The following is a 21228-nucleotide window of genomic DNA, read 5'->3' on the forward strand; positions in this document are numbered from 1 at the left end:
GCTTTTTCTGCATCAATAGATATAATCATGTGATTTTTTTCCTTCAATCTGTTTATATGGTGTATTACGTTGATTGATTTTCTTATGTTGAACCATCCTTGCATACCTGGGATGAATCCCACTTGGTCGTGGTGTATAATTCGTTTAATGTGTTGTTGAATACGATTAGCAAGTATTTTGTTAAGTATTTTTGCGTCTAGGTTCATTAGAGAAATTGGTCTGTAATTTTCCTTTCTTGTGATGTCTTTGTTTGGCTTTGGTACTAGGGTAATGTTGGCATCATAGAAGGAGTTGGGTAATGTTCTTTCTGTTTCGATGGTTTGGAATAGTTTCAGCAGGATTGGTGTCAGTTCTTTCCGGAATGTTTTGTAGAATTCACCTGTGAAGCCATCTGGCCCTGGGCTCTTCTTAGTTGGGAGATTTTTAATAACTGATTCTATCTCTCTGCTTGTGATTGGTTTGTTAAGATCATCAATTTCTTCTTTTGTCAATATGGGCTGTTTATGTGTTTCTAGGAATTTGTCCATTTCCTCTAGATTGTCATTTTTGTTGGAATATAGTTTTTCAAAATATCCTCTTATGATAGTCTTTATTTCTGTGTGGTCAGTGGTGATATCGCCTTTCTCATTTCTTATTTTGTGTATTTGCATCTTCTCTCTTTTTTTCTTTGTTAGTGTTGCTAAAGGTTTGTCAATTTTGTTAATCTTCTCAAAAAACCAGCTCTTGGTCTTGTTTATCTGTTCAAGTGCTTTCTTATTTTCTATTTCGTTTAGTTCTGCTCTTATCTTTGTTATTTCCTTCCTTCTTCTTCCTGTTGGGTTACTTTGTTGTTGTTTTTCTAATTCCTTCAAATGTGCAGTTAGTTCTTCAATTTTTGCTCTTTCTTCTTTTTTGATATATGAATTTATGGCTATAAACTGCCCTTTCAGTACTGCTTTTGCTGCATCCCATAAATTTTGGTATGTTGTGTTATCATTATCATTTGTTTCAAGGTAGTCATTGATTTCTTTTGAGATTTCCTCTTTGACCCACTGTTTTTCTAAGAGTGTGTTGTTTAATTTCCAAATCGTGGTGTGAAATCTGGGCTTCTTTCCCTTGCAAATCTCCAGCTTGACTCCACTGTGGTCAGAGATAATGTTTTGTATGATTTCAATCTTTCTGAATTCGTTCAGCCTTTCTTTGTGGCCTAGCATATGATCTATCTTGGAGAATGATCCATATGCGCTTGAGAAAAATGTATATCCTGCTGTGTTTGGGTGTAGCGATCTATATATGTCTATTAGATCGAGCTCCTCTAATATACTATTCAGATGTTTTGTTTCTTTGGTGATTCTCTTTTGAGATGTTCTGTCCAGAGTTGATAGTGGTGTATTAAAATCCCCCACTATAATTGTAGATGTATCTATTCTTTCACTTAGTTTTTCCAGCGTTTGCCTGACGTATTTAGAGGCACCCTTGTTAGGGGCATAGATATTTATGATTGTTCGATCTTCTTGACAGATTTTCCCTTGGACTAAAATGTAGTATCCTTCTTTGTCTCTCACAATTGTTTCACATTTAAAGTCTATTTTGTCTGATATTAATATAGCTACTCCTGCCTTTTTTTGGTTATTGTTAGCTTGTATGATTGTTTTCCAGCCTTTCACTTTCAATCTCCATGCGTCTCTGGGTCTAAGATGTGTCTCTTGTAGACAGCATATGGGTGGGTCATATTTCCTTATCCAATGTCCCAGTCTGAATCTTTTGATAGGTGAGTTTAATCCATTGACATTCAGTGTTATTACTATCAAGGAATTATTTGTGTTAGCCATACTTTGATTGGATTTGTGTTTGTCATATTTTGTTTGTATATTTTTTTTGTCTTTTTTGTTGTTGTTGTTGGTCTTATACTCTCCTCCAACTTTGCCTTTCCTGTTTTTTCCTTTCTTCCTGCAGCACTCCCTTTAGAATTTCTTGAAGGGGAGGTTTCTTTTTGGTATACTCTTTCAGTTTCTGTTTGTCTGCAAATATTTTGAACTCTCCATCATATCTGAATGCTAGTTTAGCTGGATAAAGTATTCTTGGTTGGAAATTTCTTTCCCTTAGTACCTTGACTATATCATACCACTGTTTTCTTGCCTCCATGGTTTCAGAAGAGAAATCAGCACTTAATCTAATTGAGCTTCCCTTGTATGTGATGGTTTTCTTTTCTCTTGCTGCTTTTAGGATTTTCTCTTTGTCTTGAGCATTGGATAATTTGACAAGTATATGTCTTGGGGTGGGCCTGTTGGGGTTTATGACTTGTGGAGTGCGCTGTGCTTCTTGGATATGTACATCTTAGACGTTCTTCTTGATGTCCAACTGCCTCAAATTAAAATCACTGTCTCCCCAAATCCACCTCTCCTTCCTGATTTCCATATTATACTTAATGAAATAATAGCATCATTTTTCTCTCAAAAGCCCCACTTCAGAATTTAGGGCCATCCTTTTTTTTTAAGATTTTATTTATTTCTCTCCCCTTCCCCTGCTATCTGCTTTTTGTGTCCATTCGCTGTGTTTTTCTGTGTCTGCTTGTATTCTTGTCAGCAGCACTGGGAATCTGTGCCTCTTTTTGCTGCGTTTCTGTGTTGTTTTTTTTTAGATTTATTTTTTTAAATTTATTTCTCTCCCCTTCCCCTCCCCCCTTGTCCGCTCTCTGTGTCCATTCACTGTGTGTTCTTCTGTGACCACTTCTATCCTTATCAGCAACACCAGGAATCTGTGTTTTCTTTTTGTTGCGTCAGCTCTCAGTGTGTGCAGCACCATTCTTGGGCAGGCTGCACTATTTTTCGCACTGGGCGGCCTTCCTTACGGGGCGAGCTCCTTGCGTATGGATGTGCATGGGCCAGCTCCACACGGGTCAAGGAGGCCTGAGGTTTGAACCGCAGACATCCCATGTGGTACGCGGATGCCCCATCCACTGGGCCAAGTCCGCTTCCCGCTGCATTATCTTTCTGCGTTGGCTCTCCCTGTGTGCGGTGCCACTGCTGGGCAGGCTGCACTTTTGTTGCACAGGGTGGCTCTCCTCGAGGGGCACACTCCTTGCACGTGGGGCTCCCCTACCTGGGGGACACTCATGTGTGGCATGGCACTCCTTGCATGCAGCAGCACTACGCCTGGGCCAGCTCACCACAAGGGTCAGGAGGCCTTGGGTTTGAACCCTGGACTTCCCATGTGGGAGGCGGATGCTCTATCCGTTGAGCCAAATCTGCATCCCAAGGGCCATCTTTGACTATTCACCTTCCTTACCTTTGCGAGACTTGCATATCCAGTCATTAACTCACCAAGTCCTTTTCTTCTCTCTTCACAATCTCTCTTCTATCTTCCTTTCAGCTTACTCAGCCAATATCCTAGCCCAGACTATTCTTACCCAACACCAAAACAAATCTGTAGTCTTTTAACTGGCCTAACAAAGAATGGCCCTTAGTCCTTTCTCTCCATTCACCTGTTTTGATCACATTTCTCCCCTGATCCAGAAACTCAAGTGGCTACAGAATAAAATCTGAATGTCTTAGTCCACGATTCAAAATACTTCATAGTTCCAGCCATAGCACTGACCTAGCAAAAACTGGTCTATTGTACCCTAGGGTGCACTTATGTTTCCAAAGAACTCTTGATAACTTTTCCTATATCTGGAACGTCCTTTGCACTTTCCCACTCTTCTCCTCCTCCTTGAATTCTATTCAGACTTGAGTGTCCGGCTAAAATCTAACCTCGTCCATAAATCCATTAGCAAAGCCACAAATCCCTCTCCTCTTCATTCTCATTCAAAAACATTTACTAAGTTCCTATGATGTTAGGCACTGAACTATTTGCTGAGGAAGATGCACTGAAAAAATACTGTTTCTATTTTTATATTTTTCTCTCACTATGAGTCATCTCTGTACCAATTCGGTACAGAGTTTTGAGGGGCTGGCTATATCTCATACATCTTTTTTTTTCAACCCTTCAAAACACCAAGCACAGTATCATACACATGGAATATTCCCAGTACTTGCTTGCTGACTGATTTTTTAAAATCTTTTTTTAGTATATATTTTGATTTGAGAAGTTTTGAACTTAAAAAATAATTGCTTGGAAGCAGTTGTGGCTGAATCAGTTGGGCTCCCATTTACCATATGGGAGGCCCTGCCTGCGTTCATGTCCCATGGCCTCCCTGTGAAGGTAGGCTTGCCGGTGCGCCGCAGAGTGCTGCCCAGCCTGCAAGCACCGCGGAGAGTCAACACAGCAAGGTGACGCCACAAAAAAGGGAGACAAGTAAAAACACAGAAGAGCACGCAGCGAATGGACACAGAGCAGACAGCAAGCAAGCCACAAGGGGGGTGGAATAAAAAAAAAACCAAAACTGCTCATTGATTTTTTTTTTTTTTTAAAGATTTATTTATTTATTTAATTCCTCCCCCTCCCCTGGTTGTCTGTTCTTGGTGTCTATTTGCTGCGTCTTGTTTCTTTGTCCGCTTCTGTTGTCGTCAGCGGCACGGGAAGTGTGGGTGGCGCCATTCCTGGGCAGGCTGCTCTTTCTTTTCACGCTGGGCGGCTCTCCTCACGGGCGCACTCCTTGCGCGTGGGGCTCCCCCACGCGGGGGACACCCTTGCGTGGCACGGCACTCCTTGCGCGCATCAGCGCTGCGCATGGCCAGCTCCACACGGGTCAAGGAGGCCCGGGGTTTGAACCGCGGACCTCCCATATGGTAGACGGATGCCCTAACCACTGGGCCAAAGTCCGTTTCCCTGCTCATTGATTTTTGATTGGTGGTTACAGACCCAAACTCATCCACACATATCCCCCCAACTTGCCTGTGACAGCAGCTATTTCCAAAGAACACATCCAAGATGCCTGTTTCATATCTGAAGAGGCTAACCTTTATTAATGCTATGCTCCAAAACCAACAGCTCTGACTGGCCACTTGACCAAGAGCAATAATTTTCTTTTCCATAGAGAATGTGAGCAGCTTGCCTAGAGCACTTTGTGAAACTCTTCTGATCGGCAACAGGAGAGGGTACAGTTGTTCTTTGCCTTCATATAAGGAAGCAACAAAGCATGGGTTTGGTAAAAGATTCTCAATCAATACTTTTTTTTTTTAAGATTTATTTATTTATTTCTCTCCCCTCCCCCGCCCCACCCCGGTTGTCTGTTCTGTGTCTATTTTGCTACGTCTTCTTTGTCCTCTTCTGTTGTTGGCAGTGGCACGGGAATCTGTGTTTATTTTTGTTGCGTCATCTAGTTGTTGTCAGCTCTCCATGTGGACGGCACCATTCTTACCCAGGCTGCACTTTCTTTCCCACTGGGCGGCTCTCCTTATGGGGTGCACTCCATGTGCGTGGGGCTCCCCTACGCAGGGGGACACCCTGCGTGGCAGGGCACTCCTTGTGTGCATCAGCACTGCGCATGGGCCAGCTCCACACGGGTCAAGGAGGCCCGGGGTTTGAACCGCAGACCTCCCATGTGGTAGATGGACACCCTAACCACTGGGCCAAGTCCGCCACCCATCAATGCTTTTGATATTCCTCATGGACTCATAACCATTTCATCTCATTAGGAGACAAGCGAAAGATCAAACACCCAAAGTGTGCATCAATTCAACAAATATTTACTGAATGCCAACAAGAGGCAACAAACTTTAGAGGGGAGGAAAAAAAAACCTGGGCTTTGGAATTAAGAACACCTGGGTTTAATTCCTAGATTTCCACTAACTAGTTATATGCAAAGACATCTGACCTTGTTTAGTTTTGGTTTTATTCTCTGTAAAATGAGGGTTGCTTCGAGGATTAAATGAGGTAATGCACATGAAGTATCTGGCACAGAGTGGATGTTCAGTAAGTGGTAAGCTGTTGCTATGGTGAAGGAGAAGAATAGCAGGCAATAATGGTATTTGTAGTGCTGGGTACTGTGCTTAGCACTGCCATATAGTCAACAAGACAATCTCAAGGAAGACCTTCACTTATTGAGGGAAATAAGATGTACATGCACAAAACTATCTTATACCTTGGAATGCTGGCATAAATTCAAAGTCACTCCCTTAAGTCTAAGAGGAAATTCAGATATTTCATTGACATCACAAGAACATTATCTCAAAGCATTTATTAAGTAAAATACTCATCTCCAACAACCCACATGTCACAGTCACTGGGCACTATCAACAGTTCAAACTGCTTTTTCAGGGTACAGCTCAGTTGTGGGACACCTGACTGCAATTCAAAGTGCTTTTGCTCATTTTACCTTGTGAATAGCTTATAAGCTCCCGCGGGGTCATTGCTATGCTTAAAGCCAATGTTAGTTCTTCAGGGATGGTAAAGCCAGAATTCCAAAACCAGTGTAAGAATTCAGTTCCCACATGGGCCTCTGTGACGATGACACACCTAGTACATAGGAGACATACAATTGTTTGCTGAACAAGAATAAGTTTCAGTTACAATGGACCTATATACATCTGGCATAATGAAGCACCTGGGATATCAATGTAATAAATGTTACTAAGAAGTGCCCTGGTCTTCAGGACCAGAGAAGGAAATGGAGCAAACCTAGTTTCTGTCTTTCTTGAGTATAATCAGTGTCTGAAGAGAATATATTTTAAACTTTTAGCATTCACTCTCAAAAACGTGCCACTGGCAAACTTCACTCATTTGTGTGTGCATATTTTATTTGAGTGGGTTTCAAATTTATATAGAAACTCAAGGATAAATGCTATTCTTCAGTATCTTCCTAAAAAGTTTAGTTTCGATCCCAAAAGATAAAGAATTTAAGCACCATAGTGCTCAAATACCAGTGAAGAGCAAGGGGAATTGGAAGACAAAGAAATATAAAGGGAAAGCCCATTCTTAAGAGATTAGAGCTGAGCATTCTCCCCTCTTTCTTTTTTTATTTTCTTTTAAATGTTACATTAAAAAAATATAAGGTTCCCATATACTCCCCACCCCACCCACGCCACTCCTCCCCCATCAACAAACTCTTCCATCATTGTAAAAATATGGAATGTTTCACAAATTTGAGTGTCATCCTTGCACAGGGGCCATGCTAATCTTCTCTGTATCGTTCCAATTTTAGTATATGTGCTGCAGAAGCAAGCACTCTCCTGTCTTTCTGAAGAGAGGCAACTATTCCTTCCATAATCCCAGTAGCAGCATCTGAGAAGCACAGGGCAGGCTGAAAAGGCTGTGGATAACCTTACTAGAATTTCATGCTTACTTATACATGTGACTAGAGCCAGTACCCAGGCTTCCAATCTCTCAGAAGTCACCCATAAATCAGCAAATGAGACAAGTGCTGCAAATAGCATAATCTCTCATGAGCAAGAACCCTAGTTGTGTTGCTAGACTTTCCGTTGTTGGCAAAGAATAATAAAATCTGTTTTAACATTTTATCATGAAATTTTCAAATTTAAACAAGTAGAGAGACTAGTGTAACACTCAGCTTTAAAAGTTATGAAATATGGCCTATCTTGTCTCATCTATACCCTACCCTCTGGATTATTTTAAAGATAAACCAAGATATCATAGCATTTTACCTTTAACTATGCCAGTATCTCTAAAAGATAATGATTTTTTAAAACAAAATACTGTTATATGTTAACAATAAAAAGTAATTCCTTTATATTATTAAATATGCCATAAAATTTTCCCACTGTCTCATAATCTTTTTACAGTTGGTCAGTAATTGAATGTTCACCATGAAAAGGAACTAAGAGATTGCACAGACCAACTTCTACCCAACATGGCCTAATCAATCCCCTTTAAAGCAGTAGTACCTCAGTCATGACACTTTCCCAAAAGGCATGCATGTTGTAGAAGATGTGAATCTTAGACTGATCAGCTGTTTCTTTTTGCTTTGGCTGTTAAAAAGGTCAGAGATGAATTTGTGGCCCAACTTTTATAACTGTGTAGGATATTATCACATACATTTCTCGGACCAAGCTTTCTCTCCATCATCAATTTACTATTCTACTTTAACTTTCCCAATGTTTTGTTCATTTGTTTTTCTTCTTATATTTTATACTTTATCTCAAGTATTTTTTTTGTAACAAGAAAGATTTAAGTGGGGTGGGGTGTGGGGTATATGGGAACCTCAGACTTTTTAATGTTAACATTTTTTGTGATCATGTATCTTTAAAAAAAAAAGACAATTAAAAAATATATTTAAAAAAAGATTTAAATGGGGAAGCAGAGGGAAGTGGACATGGCTCAGCTGATAGAGTGTCCACCTACCATATTGGAGGGTCCAGGGTTCGATCCCCAGGCCCTCCTGACCCATGTGGTGAGCTGGCCCACACGCAGAGCTGCTGTGTGAAAGAAGTGCACCCTGCAAGGAGAGCCGCCCCGCTTGAAAAAAAGCACAGCCCGCCTAGGAGTGGCGCCACACACACACGGAGAGCTGATGCAGCAAAATGACGTAACAAAAAAGAGATGCAGTTTCCCAGTGCCACCGAGGGTGCAAGCAGGCACAGGAAAATACACAGCGAGTTGACACAGAGAGCAGACAGTGGGGAGGAAGGGGAGAGATATAAATAAAATAAATCTTTTAAAAAAATAAATGGGAAAGCAGATGTGGCTCAAGCAGTCGAGCACTTGCCTCCCGTGTGGGAGGTCCCAGGTTCAGTTTCTGGTGCCTCCTAAAGAAAAAAAAAAAGGCAGACAAGCAAAAATAAAAAGCAAAAACAAACGAGCAGAAAGCAGATGTGGCTCAAGCCAATGAGCACCCACCTCCCACATAGGAAGTCCCCCATTCAGTTCCTGGTGCCTCCTAAGGGAAAAAACAGACAGACAATGAGCAAAAACAATAAGCATAAACAACAAGCAAAAAGAACAAGCAAAGAGATGAGGGAGCCATGGCTGGGGGAGAGATTTAAATGTATAATATTTCTCTCCAAACATTTTGTAGCATCCTAATCAGTGTCTTAAAGGCCTAGAAAAAGCGCTTCAACTTGGTTATAATTATTTTCTTTTTGATGATGGATGCTTAGACTGGCATTTCCAAAACTATGGTTCTAGGATTCCTATTAAAGTCTTGGAAGATAAAGTAATGCATTAAAGGTGACTTGAGTGAGGATACATGAAATTTATTTTGTACACACAAAAAAGAGATGTATTTATGGAGTAGGATCTGTGAAGAAAAACGTGGTGTTCTAATGTCTTAGAGAACTAAATTTAACTTAACAAACCTGATGGTAAGGGGAAACAGAGGAAAAAAAGAAACGCATCATGCATTGCTGGGATCTTATGCTGATGCCTCAATAACGAATTATTACATTTACTGTGAGGTGTATGTATGTGTGTCTCTGTGTATAACAGAGAAAACTTCAGAGAACAAGAATTGTAGCTTTAGCGCTAAAAGTGACTTTAGTGCTAAAACTCATCTCCATCTAACTAAATAGCTGGCTATTTAGTACATTTTACTGGATGGTATTGGTTGCTTTGCTCTTGCCAAAAGAGAAATATCCTGCACCAAATAACATTAAAACCCAGGCTTTACAAAGGAAGACCTCACAGGCAGAGGACATTAATTCCTCCCATGATAGAATTCAACAAACCCTCTTCCTGCACCCAGGAATGCAATGATTAATCAACTAATTTGGACCCAAGTTTTGTTTATGTTCCAACCTAAACATTAATTGAAATATTTCCACTGCAATAAAAAATACTTTGGTTTCAATTTAAACACTCCCCTATGACAAACATGTTTCAGAACATGAAGGCACAATTTAGTAAAATAACATGTCCTCTATTAAATCCAAAGGGGCATACAGGGAAAAGTGCAATATTTGAAGGCTGCATGACTACTTAAAATCTAGAGAAGGGACTGGGATTTCCTTTTCCATGTGATAAACCACCCCTATTTTGTGGTTTTAGAAAAGCATGCATTAAAAAATATTTATTTGTTGATATCTGCTTTGTTGGGGGGGGGGAGTAGAGGGTTGGTTTTATACACATACACACACACAGACACAAATGTGGGAAATGCCAAGTCTGAGAGAAAGCATGTTTTGATCTTATTTGATATAGGTCAAATTCCTGGAAGAAGCACGGATACAATAATAGAGGTAAATGTGATGACATAACTTGTCCCGGCTGCATTCTAGTTCAGATATTCTCTAGTAGGAGAAAGTAGCCTTTGGGAGAGGAGAAAAACAATGTCTGCACAATATGAGATAAACAAGAGCTATTTTCCTAATAAAAACCAACAGATGACTTTTATCCAAATGCTACGTATATCCCGAAGTGTATACTACACAGCATAAACTGCACCAGTTATTTTCTCCCCCACCAAAACTCTCTCATCTTCAAGAACCAACTTCCTGGTTTCTCCATCAATGTCCAACAGTGACACATTTACTGCTTCTTTTTTTTTTTTTTTTTTTTTTTTTTTTAGTAAGAATGCTCTTAGATTGTGGTTCTCAATCACATGGGAACTTTTTTTTTTTAAGTCAAATAAGTTGCCATCCTCCTGGGTTGTTCAAAGAATAGCCATTTTTCATGTGAAGAACTCTTTTAAATAAACTTTTACTGATTGCATATCATTCACACATGAACATACAAAAATAATAAGTGTATAGTAAAAGTTGTGAACTCACAAAACAAATATGCATACCACCATATAGGACCCTGGGAAGGTTTTTTTAAACTGCTAAGCCCACCCTAGAGATTCTAATTTACTTTACTGGTTTTGATCTTTTCCAATATTCTTTTTAACAAGTTAACTTTATTGATACATATTAATAAAGCATAAATCAATCCAAAGTGTACAATCAATGGTATTTGGTATAATCATATATTTGTGCATTTACCACTTCAATCATTCTTAGAGCACTTTCATTATTTCAATAATAATAAACAGAAAAACAAAATTCATCACCTCTCAATCTCTTTATGCTTCCCCTGCCATATATAGCTGCTATTCTTTTTCCTTCTCTCTAGTGTATTTGTATTTATATTTTGTAAAAGCAGTCTTATATATGCAGTATCACCCATATTCATGTTTTACATGAGGTTTTACTATCCTATATAGTCCCATGTTACAGTTTTCAGTTTTCCTTCTAGCAATACACATGACCTTACACTTTCCCTTTCAACAAATGTCATACCCATTAACAAAAGCACTGCTAGTTACAAATACCATGACATGCTTTAACCATTTCTATTCATTTCCAAAGATTTACAAACAACCTTTTTACCAATTCTGCACAAATTAACCATCAGCTTTCCATTCTCTCCCCTCCTTCTATTTCCTGTGACCTATATTCTAATTATTAACTCATGAAATCACACAATATATTTAGTTCATAGTAGCACAATCATACAGTATTTGTCCTTTTGGCTTGCTTCACTCAACATAACAACCTCAAGATTCATCCATGTTGTCATATGCTCCACGACTTCATTTCTTCTTATGGCTACATAATATTCCATCGTGTGAATATACCACATTTTGTTTATCCATTCATCCACTGATTGGACACCTGGATTGTTTCCAACTTTTGGCAGTTGTGTATAATGCTGCTATGAATATCAGTGTGCAGATGTATGTTCGTGTTTCTGCTCTCAGTTCTTCTGAGTATATATCTAGTAATGGTATTGCTGAATCACATGGTAAGTCTATATTCAACTTCCTTAGGAACTGCCAAACAGTCCTCCACAGTGGCTATTCCATTCTACAACCCCATCAACAGTGAATAAGCATTCCCATCTCTGCACATTCTCTCCAACATTTACAGTTTTCTGATTTTTTCAAAGTGGCCAGTCAATAGGTGTGAAATGATATCTCATTGTAGTTTTGATTTGTATTTCCCTTCCAATTATTTTTATAATGAACATATAACATTTTTTTTGAGAAAAGTGTTATTTTTATAACAAAAAATACCATTTAAAAACCTTCAGTGACTCCTAACTGCTTATTACAAATCTCCCCCAACATCCAAGGCCTTTGCAGTATTGCTCCAATCTCTCTCTAGCCTTCCCCCCTTCTCTTTCTGCCCTACATGCCCAAAACAGAGCTACTCACATTTACCAAATACATTTACTGCTTTGTCTTTCCTTATTTCCAACAATAGTCATAAGATATATTGATCTGTAATTTTCTTTTCTTATAGTATCTTTATCTGGCTTTGGTTTGAGGATGACGTTGGCCTCATATAACGAACTAGGGAATGGTCCCTCCTTTTCAATTTTCTGGAAGAGTGTGAGCAGAAATGGTGTTATTTCTTCTCAGAATGTTTGGAAAATTTCCCTGTTGAAGCCATCTGGCCCTGAGCTGCTGCTTTGTCACAAGGTTTTTGATTACTGATTTGATCTCTTTAGTGGTACAGTCATACCTTGGTACTAAACTGCTTTGAAACTCATCGAATTTGGTACTTGGCGCATTTTGACATGAAAATTTTGTCCCAGTAGTAAATCATTTGTTCGGTAATCGATGCCCAAGCTAGAGCTTGCTGGTGTCAGTTGCCTCATGACTTACTACCCTTTCCAGACAAAACAAAGGGTCACACATTAGTCAAGTGGTAGCTCTTGCCCTGTGCACAGCCCACTGCAGTCTTATCTTAGTGTCTATGGTCATTTTGTGTATTTTTGTGTTTTCTTCCTCATCACAGGTCCAAAGAAAATGAGCAGTGATAGCGCTGAGCAGAAAAGAAAATTACTTTGCACTACCACTGAGCAAAAAAACCCCAAATATTAGGTAAATATGACAGCAGTATTTGTATTACTGATCCTGCTTAGGGAATACGGTATGCCTAGAACAATGGTCTCCACCACCATCAAGAGTAAAGAAGTGATTTTAAAAAAAGGCTGATGTTGCGAAAGGAATTAAACCAGTAACAAAGCAGCATTCCCAAATACTCCAGGAAGTTGAAGAGCTGTTATTAATTTGGGTAAATAAGAAGCAGCTAGCAGGCGACAGTGTATCAGAAGCCACAATATGTGAAAAGGCCAAAGTGTTCAATGCCGATCTTTCGAAAAACAAACCGGAATTGAGTGATGAGAGTGTTGAAGTTTTTAAGTCTAGTCACAGCTGATTTAATATTTAAAAAGAGGACCAGCATGAATTCGGCATGGAAGAATTTGTGGCCAGAAGCTGTGACTCAGAAAGACGTTGAAGGGTTTGAGGCTGACCCCAAGCCTGCAGGTACAGAGGGGACAGTTGAACAGGATATTGGATCTTTGGGCCAGTTCATGGGTCTGGAGGTCGATGCTGCTGATGTTGAGGAGTTAGTGGAGGAACATCGTGAGGAGCTCAGCACTGCGGAGCTGCAGGAACTACAGCAGGAGCAGCAACAAGAGGTGGCTGAAAAGGTTTCTTCAGGTGAGAAGGAGATATCGGTTCCTTGATAAAAGAAATATGTGCAAAATGGGCAGAAGTCAAAACTTTGTGGAGAAACATCATCCGGACAAAGCTCTGACAAGCAGAAATGTGAATTTATTGAAATGGCCAAACAATTTCACACTTTCCAGGAATTCTGAAGACAGAAGCAATCCTCATTGGATAAGTTTTTAGTGAAGGTGACAAAAGGTGTGTCAGAGCCTGTGGTGCAAGTTGAAAAAAAGGCAGAAAAGAGAAAGAACACCTGAAGTACAAGTGTCCCAACGTTTTATTGGAGGGGGACTCTCCTTCCAAGCAATACTCCATGTAACCTCACCTCCCCACCTCTCTCCTCCCACCATTCCATTAGGTCATGGACTTAGGTAAAGTGAAGTTTTTATTTTATTTAATCTAAGTATTTATGAATTTTAAGGTTTATTTCTCATGTAAAGATATACGACCCTTCTTTTTACATACTGCCTTAAAAAATGTGCATTGTCTGTGGTTTGGGAATGCATTAAATTTATCTATATTACTCCTTATGGGAAAAATCTGTCTGGCACTCATCATTTTGGTACTCATCATAATTGGTTTGCTGAGAACTTCTATTTCTTCTTAAGTCAGTGTAGGTATTTTGTGTGTTTCTAGGAATATGTCCATTTCATCTAGATTATCTAATTTGTTAGCAAATAGTTGTTCATATCATGCTTATAGCCCTCTTATAGTAATGTCCCCCTTTCATTTCTGATTTTAGTCATTTGTGCCCTCTCTCTTTTTGTCAGTCCAGGTAAAGGTATTGTCTATTTTATTGTTCTTTTCAAAGAACCAACTTTTGGTTTTGTTGATTCCCTCTTTTATATATATATATATAATTCTCTATTTCATTTATCTCTGCTCTAATCTTTGTTACTACCTGGAATGTCATCACTCAGAGAAAACCACTGCTAATATTTTGGCACATTTCTGTTGTCTTTTCTCTCTGCATATAGTTCTGAAAGATTTCTTAGCAGGAATGTGACATCATCAGGGCTAGTTTCAGAGGGGCTGGGTTACAAGATATCCTAAGTACAGAGAGGACTTTCTGGCAACAGGAGTGACCAGCTAAGGCTTCCACATACACATTCAGCTTCTCCTGCTTATCCTTCTGCACCTGCACAGGTCAGTGAAGAGTCAGGTGGTTTGGTGCAGACCCACAAATATGTCCTGAGGAGGAAACTGAGTGGGAAGCTCAAGGCTGAAATCTAGGGGTGAGCTTTCTTAATAACATTCAGCAAAATGGAAAGACCTTGATGGAAGTGGAGGAACAGATCTGCAAAAAGCACCAGCTGGTTGTAAGGAAGGGAAATCTTGTCTGGGGAAAGGAGATTGTTTTACAGTTTAGAGAGAGCTTTTCTAGAGACTATTCTCACCATGATCCCCTGTAGGGAAATTCCTAAAAATAGGCAATTACTACATCTAGTATGTAATAATTACATTACGATAAAACAACTCATAGTATGACAGCTACTGCCTATTAGTCAGAAATCATGTTGACTCTGAGATTGAAGCTTCAAGAAGAGGTTGGCCTGTCTCAAAATTCACTGACAGGTTTTATTTGCCATGTCAGTTTTCACAGCCCTCAGGCCTTGCCCCCTTCTCTGAGACAATGGGGCTCTGTGAAGGAGCAGAAGCCAAAAACTGGAAGCACATAGCTTGTCCCTTTTACCCTCAAGAGGTGTTTATTATTTTGTTTCCAAACAAGCTAAGTTCATTCCTCCCTCTTCTTCCTTGGCTAATTTTAACTCAATTTCAAATTAATATATTTCAAGAGATAACTTAATTTCCCAGTCCCTCCTACCTCTGTTAACTTAGGAACGTAAGCACAAAACATCTTGTGATGGCCTCAAAATAGAAAGCAAGTTTAAAGTTTTATTTTTCTGTCCCAAAGCTGCCAAAGCCCTGGCGTGTTTTAACTTCTGCTCTATACACTGTTTTCTCCTTCCCTCCCTTCTATCCAGCTATATTTAGTAGAGCCCAAATAAAAGGGATACATGCGAAACAAAATTAAATATAGTTTCTTTGAATCAATAAACCCAAAGGTTTGCCTACAGGGCAGCAGTTAGGTAAGTGAAGCTCCTATGAATATGTGTATACTAATTAGGCATATTGTCCTCTAAAGATGGCTCAGCAGTCTTAGGTACTTCACCAAGTAGCAGGTACACCTAGGAAGGCAAACACATCATCTCCCCCTTTTCAATCTCTGAACAGCTTTTCCCTTCTTGTTCTCACATCCCATCCCCACCTCTCTGCTCTCAATTTCTAGATGTCAATGTATCTACATCAAACACTACTCTCTCTATACCTAAAGCAAAACAGAAAACTAGAGAAAGGTTAATCTAAATGAAAGGAAACACGGAGGAGTGTTTAGATGACCAAGGAATTCTAAACCAAGCTAGTTCAGAAACCACATCTCTATAGGTGGCATGCACACAACGTGTTTTTGTCTCAGTTGTTTTTTTTTTAAATTGATCTTCACTTTTATTGACTGGAGGACATTTCTATGGGATTTGGTGGGAAGGAAAAAACACACTCTGGTCTGGTTTTCTACTAGAGATGATGTGCCTATAATGCCAATACGGTTTTGTTCTTTGATTTTTTTTTTTTTTTTTTTGGAGGGAACAGCTCTTGTCCATAAAGTAGCAAAGCTGTAAACTCAAATACAGAACATTCCAAAGGAGGGAAAAGGGACAGGTTTGAGGAAAAGGGGCTGTGGGAATGGTGTTAAGTGCAATTTTAGCTTTTCCCATAAAAGAACATCCTTCATAGGGTACTCTCACCTTAATGTTTCCCCATGTTTATATATATGGCCACTAAATTAATTTAATGCTACTATCAAAGGGAAAGCTACTATCAAGTCCAATCCGAAGAGCGATAAAGATAGTACATTCTCTATAGACAATATCACCAAAGCCCGAAATTTATTTGCTACTATGTTAAGGCAAAACATCCCTACATTTTAAATTATTTTAAGTACAATGTTCTATAATAGGGGTCAGCAAAGTACGGCCCATGGTCCAATCCAGTCCACTGCCTGGTTTTAAAACAGCCCACAAGCTAGCTAAGAATGGTTTTCACTGGTTTAATGGCTGAAAGAAATTAAAAAGTGTAATATTCCATGGCATATGAAACTCAAATTTCAGTGTCCACAAATAAAGTTTTATTTATTTACATGTTGTCTATGACTGCTTTTTCAGAGTTCAGTATTTGCAAAAGAGACTATATAGCATACAAAGTTGAAAATACTACCTAATCCTTTTAAGAAAAAGTTTGCCAATTTCTGGTCTAAAAACATATCTGAGTTGTGAAAAATACTTTTCACTGATTTCATACTTTAAAGTTTTTCCAGGTATATTCACACATTATTTTCTTTCAGGTCTGTAAGATACATAAGGAGGAGCTATATTCCCTCTTTAGGGATGAGAATAGAGAAATCTGACAATGGATTTGCCCAAGGATAGGTTTCTGGTAAGTGGCAAGGTCAGGGCTAGCCCCATTTTTCTGACCTACATCCACAGACATTCATATCAGATAACTCTGTCTTCTTGGATATGCCAACAGTGGGTACCCAACATTCTCTTCTTATTTGATAGTTCACCACAGTATAAAATCTCTCCTTAAAACAGAATCTAGGGGAGTGGGTGTATCTCAGTGGTTGAGCACCTGCTTTCCATGTATGAGATCCTGGGTTCAATCCCTATTATCTCCTGAAAGAAAAAAAAAAAAAAATCTAAAGAACTATAATTCCCAGCCCCCATTTCTGCTAAGGAACAGATATATGACTCTTGACTTGGTGGTTTCTGATCTTAGCAAGGACAGCAAGGTTCTGTTGGCAGCTCAAGGGAAAGCTTCCTGATGGTGGGGAAGGCAGCAACTCTCATAGCAGATCAGTTCTGTGAAGTTCCTGCAAGCTAACCTGGGGTCTGTTTCTTTAGTCTGCCCAACAATAGTACAATCTATCTACCATACCTCAATAAATTCTTTTCTGTTTAGTTAGTGTGAATTCTGTTTTCCAAAACTAATATACTAAACTATACAACTTAAGTTCAGTAGAAAGTAATGGGTCTTAAAAACTTCCGGAAAAATTTCATACCATCATCACCATCCTTCAAATTGCAATCATATTTCCATAAGATATCACTGGACATAGTGAATAAAAAGGATTTTTAAATTAAATAAATAAAATTGGGAAATGCCAAGTTAAACTGATTGCTTTACTCCAAGACTTCTCAAAGCCTTAATATGTACACATGCTTTATAAATCTTCAAGATAGGGAAGTGGACTTGGCCCAGTGGTTAGGGCGTCCATCTACCACATGGGAGGTCCACGGTTCAAACCCCGGGCCTCCTTGACCTGTGTGGAGCTGACCCATGCGCAGTGTTGATGCACGCAAGGAGTGCCCTGCCACGCAGGGGTGTCCCCCGCGAAGGGGAGCCCCACGCGCAAGGAGTGCGCCACGTGAGGAGAGCCGCCCAGCGCAAAAGAAAGTGCAGCCTGCCCAGGAATGGCGCCACACACACGGAGAGCTGACACAACAGGATGATGCAATAAAAAGAAACACAGATTCCCCTGCCGCTGACAACAACAGAAGCGGACAAAGAAGAACACACAGCAAATAGACACAGAGAACAAACAACTAGGGCGAGGTGGGGGAGGAGAGAGAAATAAATAAATATTTTTAAAAAAATCTCTAAGAAAGGACAATAAGCAACACCTGAAAACTTTATTTGATCACTAACCCGTTATTTAATATAATATCTCCTCAAGATAGTGACAATGATGTGAGAAATAACAATCAACATACCCTCTACCTAGGAAAAATACAAAAGAATAAATAAGAATCGAATTCTGGACTGTGTTACAATGAGGAAAATACTCTCATACAATGCTAGAAGGGTATATATTAGCACAACCTCTTTTGGAAAGCAACTTGACAATGTGCAGTAACTACCTTAAGAATATTTATACTCTCTGGCCCTATAATTCCACTTAGAAATTTATACTAATAATTTGAAATGTACATAAATATTAGGTCGTTAGTTTATATGTTTATCTTTGTGACTTTATGCAAAAGAAAAGAGAAAGCTCTGACTTGAGAAAAATACAGAAAAAGGGCTGCTTTACCTTTGTACTCAGGTGACAGAAAAGACTCCCATATGATAGATGGAAAACATAGGAATTTTTACATTTTTAGTGGCATCATAACACTATATAGACATTTATTTAGCTCTCTGCCTTCTACAGAAAAAGGAACATTGCAAAACTTTCCCAAGAATATTTTTACCATTAATTTAAACATACTAGGCCAGATGCACAGCATCTCCGTTAATGAACCAGGTAGAAGATACCGGTAGGACATAAATATGCAGTTAGAAGTGCTATGATGCTGAGTTAACCTGAGGACTGATAATAAAGCGCAAACCCCAGGGACAGATTTTCACTCCAGGATTCTGGTTAACTTGGTTAAGAATAAGTTAATGATAAAGCACTGTGTCATAAACATTTATTTTTTTTAAGCTGATTTAAATATTTTTAAAGGTTACTTAATATTATTTAAACTACATTTTAAGTATATGTATATACATTTCACACATATAAATAAATAACAGAAATTTCAAGTATGATTTCGTGTACGACTGAAGGGATCAAGCTTGGCCACTAGAAGGTTCTGACCATGTGACTAGAACGGTGATGCCCCCTAGTGATAGAGAGCCACACTTTCACCTTGAGATTTTGGAAAGATTTGAATAAACATCTTCAGAAAGTTGAAGCCACACAAATAAAGTCTGAAGAGAGGGCAAATATTTCTAAGGAACTGTAACTCTAAATGGTGAAGGCCATGATCAAATCGGGGTATTCGGTTTAAAAGTCATTCCTTGATATGCTCTTAAGTTCATTTTATTGATGCAGAAACCACACAGCCTCAAAAAGACTAGAAATGATTTAGAAACTATTAGAAAAGATGAGAAACTGAGAAGACTCTTTCTGTCATGCTTACCACCTATTAGGCAAAACACAAACTGAGAATGAACGAGCCATCTTTTCATATTTTATTTCCAAATGCAGCGCTAACTGCCTATAGTGGTCGCATTCTTCTTTGCAAAGTTCAGGCCCTGTAGATTAGAGGCCCACACAAACGGTGTAAGGCCCAGCCACCCCCCGCAGGCAACCGACATCTGCCTACAACTGACTCATGAGCACTCTCCCTGTCTTCTCAGTAAGCAGAATAAGAAGACTGCCTCACTCTGAGGCTCATGTGCCAAAAGAATCCACGTCTCTTAAAAAGGGATGTGGTGATGAGTGTATAATTTACATCAGAAAACGAAGCCCACACCGTTGTTCTTCAGGAGCACAATGACAAAGTTAGTATTTGGGATTGGTAAACTAGGACCAGTCAACCTCAGATGTAGAGGAAACTCTACATCTCTCAGAAAAAAATGGGATGTGGTGGGGGAGGCAAAACCAGAGAGCAGAGTCCCATCAGGTTGGTGTGAATAGTAGGTACTTTATATTAGCAGAGTAGTTTACATATTATAAAGTATTTTCATAAACAACTCATTTGCTCCTTTTTTCAGGACTCTGTAGGGAAAGTATCTTAATTCCAAGGTTACAGATGAAGAAGAGAAGACTCCAAGTTAAGTGGCTTGTTGAGGTAACATACCCTGAGATCTACCATGTTTCTCACAACACCTGTGACACTCAAGTGGGAGGTGACTTAATTATGAGAGGAGGAGCCCTTATAGGGCAGCAAAAGGAGATTGGTAACAGATTAATTTCTTGAAACCGCTTTTAAGAATCTAAGGAACAGTCATAGAACTTATAAAGCAAAGCAGTGTGAGACCATTTAGAATAGGGACAAACAGTCCTACAAATCTTGAAAGAGTCTAATGTAATCACTTTATTACAATTAAAATATATTTGATATGTTCTGCTTAAGAAGAGGAAAGTGAGAAACTCATTTTAGAAGGACTTATTCAAAAGTGCTAAAACATTTGCTTAAAGAGGTAAACTCTCCACTTTCCAAAAACCTTTTGGATAACCAGCGTTCTGTCTATTTGAATTTTCTTCTATACATAAATTACATGAGATAAACAAAGTACTTAGAATATTACCTAGCATGCAAGAGCTCATTAAAGGATAGGAATAATAGCTGATTATGTTATTACTATTATGATTGTTATTTTCTAAAGGAGTTCCAAGAACTGTGATTCCTTCATTCAGCAAACATTTTAATGAACACTTACCATGGCTGTAAAGAATGGTGCTAAATACTGGAGATACAGACTTAAAAGCGTCAATCTAGACCCTCAAAGAGCTCACACTCAAGTGAAAAATTACTACTTAAACAAACATATTACGGAGGGGTAAAAGCTGTAACAGGATCTTGAGAGGCAAAAAAGAAACCTGAAGAAGTCTAAGGAAGTCTTAAAAGGTAAATAAGAGTGCACCAAAGGAAGAGAAGGAAGGCCATCTGTGCAAGTTGGGGAATGGCAAAACACAAGCCTATTAGCTCAGTAAAGACCAGTGTACTGTATACAAAAGGTCTAAGGAATTTGAAATTTAGCCTGGAGATAAACAGCGATCCTTGACTTTAGAGCAAAGGACTGGCTGGAATGAGGGAATAATAGGGGCAGGAAGACTAAATAGCAATTATTTACTATAATAAAAGCCCCAAAGTGGGCAAGGATGGATAATAACCCTAAAGGGCCTTAAAGGAAGGATAGAAAGAAGAGATCCAAGAAATATTTAGAAAAATACAGATTTTGGCTTCTGATTAGATGGGTTGGAGAATAGGAAAAAAAAATTAAAATGAGGTTACTGCACTGATTGGAGCAACAGAGTAGAAGGAGGTACAACGGTGATCCAAGCAGAAGAGTTCTGGAGAGAA

At 39.1% G+C, this 21228-nt stretch overlaps 1 protein-coding gene and 1 non-coding gene across 7 annotated transcripts in view; both read right to left on the reverse strand.

Moving 5' to 3' along the window:
* Positions 1–21228, reverse strand: part of IGF2BP2 (insulin like growth factor 2 mRNA binding protein 2) — a 210174-nt gene that overhangs the window by 148194 nt on the left and 40752 nt on the right. The gene's annotated exons all lie outside the window — the stretch shown is intronic.
* LOC111759207 (U6 spliceosomal RNA) lies at positions 6981–7087 on the reverse strand. Its single transcript, XR_002793278.1, has one exon. It is a non-coding gene; the product is annotated as a U6 spliceosomal RNA (small nuclear RNA).

The sequence above is a fragment of the Dasypus novemcinctus genome, chromosome 4, assembly GCF_030445035.2.
Source record: "Dasypus novemcinctus isolate mDasNov1 chromosome 4, mDasNov1.1.hap2, whole genome shotgun sequence".
In the NCBI taxonomy this organism is placed as follows: Eukaryota; Metazoa; Chordata; class Mammalia; order Cingulata; family Dasypodidae; genus Dasypus; species Dasypus novemcinctus.